At 40.9% G+C, this 9,812-nt stretch overlaps 1 non-coding gene across 1 annotated transcript; it reads right to left on the reverse strand.

Annotated features, from left to right (window-relative positions):
- Window positions 1–5,404: 5,404 nt before the first annotated feature.
- Window positions 5,405–5,511, reverse strand: LOC131252471 (small nucleolar RNA R71). The gene has a single exon (XR_009174490.1). It is a non-coding gene; the product is annotated as a small nucleolar RNA R71 (small nucleolar RNA).
- Window positions 5,512–9,812: the final 4,301 nt, after the last annotated feature.

Raw genomic sequence — 9,812 nt, forward strand, 5'->3', positions numbered from 1 at the left:
GTTATAGGAATGCAAGAGAGTTTCCTGAAGCTTTGCAAGAGTCTGCTAAAGGATTTAGGGCTATCAAAGGTGTGAGAGAGAGAAAGAGAAAGATGAAGCTTGTGGAAGGGAGGTTCTGCTCGTATAGGTGATTTACTGTGCACGCGACATCTTAGTGCTTCTACGTCCTCGTAATTGGTGAGATCTCTCCGTTTTTCTTTATTCTCTTATTGTTCATCCACTCCTGCGTGAGTGAAGACACTACAAAAAAAATGGACAAATGATATAGAACACGTTAGTTTTTTGCTACGGATATAAACCTTAGCTATAGTTGCTACACTTTTAATCTGTAGCTAAAAAGTTGACACACCATTAATAATTAATGGTGTTGTAAGGGGTTCTATGAGGCCTAGAAAAAACTATATGTTCTATTTAAGCCGTCTATATATTTGGAAATATTATGCTAGAGGATGAAAAAAAATCAGCTAGATTAAAGGCTCAGGTGGACCACACGGTTGGAAACATGGATATTAAATTACATTCGCTTCTTATGGTGTGGTCCATTTGAGCCTTCAATATACCTGAAATTTAGTATCATAAGTTATAATAATTTATTAAAATTATTCATTGGAATGGATAGACCAAATACATCATGGTGGGCCCGACGGAGCCCCTGTCTGGACCGTCCGTGAGAAGACGCCCAAAATTTGGGCGCACGCTGAAAACAGAGCCGCGGCCAACGATGGGTATTTCACTCACTCACTCTCTCTCTCTCTGTTCCCTAATCAGAGCTTTCTCAAAGCTCCTTTCCCTAATCCTCTCTCTCCCTCCCGATCTCTGCTCCATCTCTCTCATTCTCCTCCCTCTCTTCCAATGCATCAGCCGTGAAGAACACAGGCCGTGAACGCCCTCCTCTCTCTCTCTCTCTCTCTCTCTCTCTCTCCATTGCAGCAGCCATGAATCTCCTACCCGAAGAAACACACGCCGTGAAGCTCCTCTCCATAGGTTTGATATCTTCTTCTATTTGTATCTCTTTTCCTGTCTTTCAGATGTGATATGCGCTAACTGTTTGATGAAATGGTATACTATCTGTTTGTTGAAATGGCTGGATGAGATTTTTATTTATTCATTTTTTTATATCTTCTGTAATTTTAGATACATTCTAGTGGGCAAATCAATGAGCAGGGTTGTTGTGTAAAGTGGATGTAGAGAAGTACGTTGACTGGGACTTCTTACTTTATTTGATGCGAACAGGATCAAGGAATGCATATCCATGCATCCTTCTCTATCATGGCTAACGCATTTCCCTCGGGCTTCTTCTCTAGCTCTAGAGGTCTCTGGCAAATTATGGTTACATGCATAGCTGCTCTTACAAGTTTTCCATGTCATGAGAAATAAAACAGAAAATTTATTACATTGATCAAATAAGATACCAAAGACAGATCCTTTGACTGCCCCTAGAATGCTAACACTTTTACATAGAAAAGAAAATTGGGTTTCAACAAGGTCCTAAAAGCCATGTCAATAAAGCACATGAACTCTTCCCTATAAATGCTTCATGATAAATGAAAATGCAGCATTTGTCCCCTTCTATAGACAGCTAGAATTGACTTGGATGTGCTGAGTTGGCTAAGAAATGTACAAGATGAATCGCTAACTGTTGTGGGTCAAATATTGCATATTAGACCCCAGTTATTGCTTGGATTTACGAACATGATACCGTTTAATGGCCCGCTTTAATCATGTTTGTGATGCAGAGTGTATTTACAAGCGTTGACTGAAAAGGAAGCTTAAAGCATGGATTTAACACTCTGATGACACTAAAGGCAAGGGACGGACTCCAGAGGACCAAGATCGATGGAATTACATGCCAGGGATCCGCGAAAATCGAGAAACTAAAGCTCAAGCGGCCTGAAAGTCAGCCAGAATGCAAGATCACTAGGTTTCCATCATCTGTTTGGGTCAAAACTTTATATATGGATCGAGTACCAAAAACTAACCGTACACATCAAATTTCAGCCATTGAATCCCTTTGGAAGTGGCCCAATGGACAGATCAGCCCATAAATTAGTGATTTGGGGCCCACCTGCTATCTGGATAGGCTTCAAAATTGGTATCAACGCGTTAAATGAGATGAGAATACAGATGGTTGGAGCGGATTTCTTACAAACATCTTCTAGGGACCTCATGTGCATCATGTGTGCACGGTAGACAAGTGCACTAGCCGTGCACCAAAATTTCCAAAGTCGGTCAGCACAAGCTGATCGACTCCATCTTCCCCAAACCAAAAAAAAGGATATAGTGTCCTGCCTCGTCCATCGGTTTTCACCAGTGGACCCCACTCATCATTCGTTTACAAGATCTGGACCGTTCATCGCGTCCAGAGGGGAGGCTGGACCCCCGCCTAGGTGTCCTTCTATTCCCATGCGTGCACACACGTGTAAATAGCGATCAAACGCAGGATAGATGATGGAAGTATTTGATATGGTGGGCCGCACTAAAATCAAGAAAAAGTATACATTTCTTATTGATTTTTCGCCATGAGTCGAATGAACGGAGTGGATTTACTTTTTGACATTGTTTATGGGCCCCACCGACTCTCATTCAAAAACGGAAACTTCCGTTTTCTCTGGCGTGAAACAGGGGCGCTGTTTGATCTGCGGTGGGCCACCATCATGGCTCACGGGGGCGATCCGAACCATCCATATTTTCGAGGAACTTGAGAAGGTCAAAACCACGGGGATCATGTACACCCAGGCACACACACGTACCTGCTATAGTGGTCAGAAGAAGTTCATTTTGCAACGTCCAAAGCAATTACAGCCTGATTACTTCAGTGGGCCGCATCAAAGCATAGCTAAAACCAACCATCCCGCACCGAATTCTCGCCACGAGTGTAATAGAGGGAGTGGATCTCTCTGTTGAAGTTGATCATGGGCCCACCGAATGTCTCAGAGCAGGTGAGTGCGAACCTATACACGGACGCCGCCCGGCCCGCTGTGGGCGATTATGCGAGCAAGATCACAGTCGAATCTATGATCTAGACCGTCCAAATTGAGGAGAAGACAATTTTAACCGTGCCTATGACGTCAGACCTCAAGGAATGGAAGAAATACGTCATGGATTCAATTCAAACGCAACAGGTTGGATGTGTTTTTGCTGCGTAAAACAGAGTTATACAACTCCGGGTTTTAGTGCTGCGTAAAGAGGAGTGTGTAACTCCCTCTCACGGTGCAGGCCATCTGCCGGACCTTCCTACCTCTATAAAAGAAAGAAAAGAGAAGGGAGAATGAGAAAAGAAGGGGGAGCTCGGCTTGGGTGCTTGAACTGGTGGACGTCCGATAGAGAGTTTATTTTTTTTCTTTTCCTACTATCTTTATTTTGTTTATTTTTTAAGAGATCTAGCCATCCATGTCTGGCTGAACCTCTTAGCTAGGGCTAAGAGGTGAAGCTTGTAGTCTGATGGGAGAGACTTTGCTTGTGCCTCTTATTTAGACTGACTGATGTTGATTTTAGTTCAAATTAAAAGGAATACTTTCAGTTTTTTTTATGGTTTGTTGTGACTGAAATTACAATAGATCTGCGATGGCTTTGAGTATTTCTTCCTCCTTTTGATGTTTATGACGTCGGGAAGCCCTGTTGTTCACCATCGTCTCATGGGCATGGTCAGATGACGGTACCCTTCCTAACCTTCATGCATTGTTGATTGGTTGGTAATTAGTTTAATTCTGTTGTTTACTTTGTCTCCTAGGCATGGTTTTGTAATGGAATCCATTTTAATTCATATACCTCTCATCTCATAAAACTAGATCAAAGTAAGTTCAGTTTAATTTCCATGATTCTTGATGCAGGCATAAGATTTCTCTGATCTCTACAAGTGGATCCTCTGAATCCCTAGTTTCTTATTTTTGATTCTCTTAAGTTTTACATTAATATTTCGTCATTACTCCTCAAATTATAATCAATTTAAAATCCGTTGTAGTCTAGTTCGAATTCTACCTAGTTTCAGACAACGTACAGGTTTCAGTCCCTTGGGATTGGACCTCTGTCTAACCGAGTTTATTACTACATCACAACCCTATACTTGGGGAGTGAACAAGTTTTTGGCGCCGTTGCCGGGGACTGACGGTTACGATTCTTTGAAATTAATTAGTTTTAGAATTAGTTTGAGATTAGGATTTTACTAACTTTAGATTTTTATTTCTATTTGATTTTTAGAACTAACCTGTTTTCCTGATTTTGTAGGACCCTGACATGAGTTTCTAAATTGGTAATTCCTTCCTAATTTCTCTACTTTTTCTACTCTTAAAATTAGGGTTTAAATTTTAGAAATTTTCTAATTCTAATATCCTCCTATCTGTAAGAAAAAGTTTATTTTTAAAAACTTTCCTCTTTTGTTTTTAGAAACTAGGTTAGTTATTTCCCTTTTTAGAAATTAACTTTCTATTTTTATTTTTAGTAACTTTCTAATTTTAACTCTTTTAGAATCTAATTTTGTTTCCTAATTTTCTACTTATAGAATTTTTGTTTAGAAACTAACTTTCCTATTCTGTAGGCCTTTAAGATAGAAATTTCTAATTCGGTGAGTTCTTTCTCTCTACTTTTTATTTTTCAATTCTCTTTTAGTAATTTACTTTCTAGTTTAGGACTTTCTTCTTTTAGAAACTAGTTTACTTCTATCTTCTTTTTAAGGATTTTCTAATTCTAGACCTTCTCTTTAGAAACTGACTTGTTTGTTTTTTTTTGCAGGTCTTTAACTTAGGGGCTTCAATTTGGTAATTTCTTTCCAACTCTCTCTTTCTTTCTAGATTTTCTTTTCCTTTCTTAGGATTAGGTTTCAAATTTGATTGAGGGCTGCGAGTGTTTCATGCCCAAGTGGGCCTGTGACAACACTCGACGTCTCCTGACTGAAGGAGGATTGGTTGAGGGGTTGACTATCCATCGTAGGACTAGACACCACTCCAAATCCCCTGAGTTAATTGAAGTGATGGCTGAAAACCAACCTCTTCTACCCCAACCTAGGGTGGAGGACATTCAGGATGAGAATGAGGTGTACCAAGCACCCCCGCCTCGTACTTTATGTGATTATTTACAACCAGCGGGGGTGAGTACGCCCTCATGCATGATTTTTTCTGAAAATGCAGGACATATGGACATCAAGCCAGGGATTATCCAACTCCCTCCTAAGTTCTATGGGCTTGAATCTGAAGAACCATATCTACATTTGAAAGAGTTTGATGAGATCAGAGCCACTCTATATTTTCAAAATGTGTCTGAGGACACAGTCAGGCTGAGACTCTTTCCTTTTTCCTTAAAAGAGAAGGTTAAGGCGTGGTTACATTCACTGCGTCCTAGATCCATTGGCACATGAAATGACATGCATAGGGAATTCATAAAGAAATTTTTCCCACATTATAAAACGATTACCCTCAGAAAAGCAATCATGAACTTCACCCAAAAGGAGGATGAAACTTTTTACAAATGTTGGGAAAGGTTCAAGGATTTAGTCAGTTCATGCCCACAACACGGTTTTGAAACGTGGCGCATTACAAATTTTTTCTATGATGGACTGACATCTTCCATGCACCAAATGGTCGAGACGATGTGTAATGGAGAATTCATTAATAAAAATGTTGACAATGTATGGGATTACCTTGATAGTCTTGCTGAAAAAACACACTAATGGGACTATTATCCAAAGTCGAACACCACGTCTAGGCCGACTTAATTAAAGGAGAAAGGTGGATTGTATCTCTTGAAAGAAGAGGATGATCTCAAGTGTAAAGTGACTACGCTCATAAGGAAAGTTGAGGCCATGGAAGGAAAGAAGGATAAGGTTAATGAAAGTGTTTGCGGCATCTGTGATTGCAACATTCATATAACTGAAAATTGCCTTATAATACTCGCCTTTCGAGAAGTGTTGAATGAACAATACAATGCCGTAAATAATTATCAAAGACCTTTCAATGGACCAATCTCTAATACGTACAATCCTGGTTGGAAAAATCATCCAAACCTTAGTTGGAGAAATGGATAAACTGCTACCCCTCAAAGTTTCTTCAATCAAAATCCAAATCAGGGGAAACCTCAAGAAGAACCAGTTCAAAATTTCATACAAGAGTTGACCCATGCAATGCGAGACTTTATGCAAAAGATGGATTCACGTATGACGGTTATAGAAAAGGGGATGCTTCCTGCACAACCGCTCCCCAATCCTAAACAGCAATACGAGATAAGTAATCCCAGCTCTTCAAATCAAATGGGGCACGCAAAATCCATCACTACTCTTAGGAGTGGGAAGGTCATTGATAAAACCCTTCCGGTTAGGCCCGAAAAGCCTCAAGAACCAGAAGAGGACAACAATAATGGATCTAGTGAGGCCCCACAAAAATTAGAACCGGAACTTTTAGAAAAGCCAGTTGCTCCATTTCCCCAACGGTTGGTTGCACCAAAACCTCTCTCTAACTCTCAGGATATCCTAGAGGTGTTGAAACAAGTGAAAGTCAACATTCCTCTACTTGATTTCGTAAAACAGATAACTTCATATGCCAAATTCCTGAAAGACTTATGCACGACCAAACAACGGCAGAGTATTTAAAAGAAGATCTTCTTGACCGAGAAAGTGAGTGCTATCCTAAAGCAAGATGTGCCACAGAAATTCAAAGATCCCGGTAACCCAACCATATTATGTGTAATCGAGGACCATCGAATTGATCATGCACTTCTTGACTTAGGAGCGAGCATCAATCTGATTCCCTACTCGGTATACAAACAATTAGGTTTGGGTGAATTAAAACCCACCCTAACCACACTACAACTTGCTTATCGCTCTGTTCGTATACCAAGAGGGATAATTGAGGATGTGTTGGTCCAAGTTGATAGATTTTACTACCCTGTAGATTTTATCATCCTAGACACCGAACCCATCAATAATATGAGCACTCAGATCCCCGTCATTCTTGGTCGCCCATTCCTTGCCACTTCAAACGCAATTATCAATTGCAGAAATGGTGTCATGACTATGTCTTTTGGGAATATGACATTGGAGTCAAATATCTTTTTCAATAACAGCAGAAACTTAGAGGATGATGACGATCTCCACGACGTTAACATGATTGACTCTTTAGTGGAAGATACGACGCCTCTGACTTTATCCTCTGACCCTCTAGAGACGTGTCTGGTTCACTCCCATGATTTTGATGATGACATGATTAGAGAGACGTGTGCCTTGCTTGATACTGCACCGGTACTTGAAGTTAACCGATGGAGGCCATAATTTGAAGAGTTGCCCCAAACTGATGTAGTTCCTCTACTGTCTAACCTCAAGCCGCTGAAGCTTGACCTAAAACCTTTGCCCTCTGAGTTGAAATATATTTATTTAGTTCAAGATGAGACATACCCGGTGGTGATCTCTGCCCACTTGGAGAAAGAACAGGAGAGTATGCTCATATCTACTCTCATTGAGCATAAGGGAACCCTTGGATGGACGATAGCGGACCTCAAGGGAATTAATCCCTCGATTTGTGCTCACCGCATTTATCTTGAGGATAATGCTAAGACCGCTTGGCAATCACAATGTAGACTAAATCCAAACATGAGGGAAGTGGTTAAGGCCGAGGTTCTTAAACTATTAGATGTGGGTATCATATACCCCATATCCGATAGTCAATGGGTGAGTCCAACTCAGGTGGTTCCTAAGAAGTCCGGGATCACCATCATAGCCAATGCTAATAATGAACTCGTGCCAACTAGAGTTACGACGGGTTGGAGAATGTGCATTGACTACAGGAAGCTAAATACCGTCACGAGGAAGGACCACTTTCCTTTACCCTTCATTGATCAAATCTTGGAAAGGCTAGCTGGTCATTCCTATTACTGTTTCCTTGACGGGTATTCGAGATACAATCAGATTGAAATCGCCCCTGAGGACCAGAAAAAGACTACATTTACATGTCCCTACGGCACCTTTGCCTACAGAAGGATGTCATTCGGATTATGTAATGCCCCTACCACCTTTCAGCGTTGTATGATGAGTATCTTTTCTGACATGGTCGAGAAATATCTAGAGGTCTTTATGGACGATTTCTCTGTTTTTGGTTCATCTTTCAGCGAGTGCTTAGAGAGTTTTAAATGTGTGCTGAAAAGATGTGAAGAGAAGAACTTGGTACTTAATTGGGAGAAGTGCCATTTCATGGTTCATAAGGGAATTGTCCTTGGACATATTATCTCGTCCAAAGGAATTGAGGTGGATAAGGCAAAAATCGATCTTATTTCTAACCTACCTCCGCCCAAGAACATCAGAGATGTGCGATCCTTCTTAGGACACGCAGGATTTTATAGACGATTCATAAAGGACTTTAGTCTCCTTTCTCGTCCCTTATGTAATCTTTTGTAAAAGGATGTACCATACGAGTGGACTGAGCAATGCCAGGAAGCTTTCACCAAGCTTAAGGGCATGTTAACCACTGCACCCATCATGCAGCCACCCGATTGGAGCCTTCCTTTCGAGCTTATGTGCGACGCTTCTGATTATGCTCTTGGAGCGGTTCTAGGCCAGAGAAAAGATAAGAGGCCCCACGTCATTTATTACGCAAGTAGAACTTTAAATTCTGCCCAAGTGAACTACTCAACTATGGAAAAGGAACTCCTAGCCGTAGTGTTCGCTTTGAATAAATTTAGGTCCTACCTGATCGGATCCAAGATCATTATCTATACAGATCATGTGGCACTGAAGTATCTTCTTTCTAAGAATGATTTTAAGCCCCGCCTGATACGATGGATCCTTTTACTCCAAGAATTTGATTTGAAAATTAAAGATAAAAAGGGAGTAGAAAACGTTGTGGCCGATCACATTTCTCGCCTTAATACCTCTGATTCCCTTGAGACGACCCATATCAACGACATGTTCCCTGACGAACAACTATTCAGGGTCTCCCATTCACCTTGGTTCGCTGATATTGCTAATTATCTTGCTACAGGTGCCATACCGACATAGTGGACTGCGCAAGATAAGAAGAAATTCTTCACTGAGGTGCGCAACTTTTTCTGGGATGATCCTTATTTATTTAAATATTGCCCAGACCAAATCCTAAGGAGATGTGTACCAGACGATGAGCATCAGAGCGTCATCTCCTTCTGTCACTCACAGGCCTGTGGTGGTCACTTTTCTGCTAAAAAGACCACGGCCAAGATTCTGCAGTGTGGCTTTTACTGGCCCACTATGTTTAGGGACACTCATGAGTTTTGCAAAGCTTGTGAGTGTTGTCAGAAATTGGGAGCATTGTCCCGTCGAAATATGATGCCTTTGAATCCCATCCTTATCATTGAAGCATTTGATTGTTGGGGCATCAATTTCATGGGACCATTCCCCCAATTGTTTGGAAATCTATATATTTTGCTCGCTGTGGATTATGTCACTAAATGGGTCGAAGCGATTCCGTGTCAAACTAATGACCATCGCACGGTCATTAAATTCCTAAAAGAAAACATCCTTTCTCAATTCGGAACGCCTCGAGCCATCATTAGTGATGGGGGCTCACACTTTTGTAATAAACCATTTGAGAGCTTAATGAAGAAATACGGTATCTCTCATAAGGTGAGCACCCCGTACTACCCTGTAACGCCCCGTGTTTTCAGAACCCGAGTATATGACTCGTTTCTTAAAAACCCGAGTGTTAACTTTAAAGAATGGTCAAATTCACGTATAATTTTTTTCTCCTTATCAGAGTAAGCAGATGAGCGTAGAATTGACAAATAAGCTAAAAGGGAAGTTCAAATTTTCATTAAGAATATACAAGTGGTTGCCCATAATGACTTATACAAACCAATGTCCC

The sequence above is a fragment of the Magnolia sinica genome, chromosome 7 (genome assembly GCF_029962835.1).
Source record: "Magnolia sinica isolate HGM2019 chromosome 7, MsV1, whole genome shotgun sequence".
Classification (NCBI taxonomy): Eukaryota; Viridiplantae; Streptophyta; class Magnoliopsida; order Magnoliales; family Magnoliaceae; genus Magnolia; species Magnolia sinica.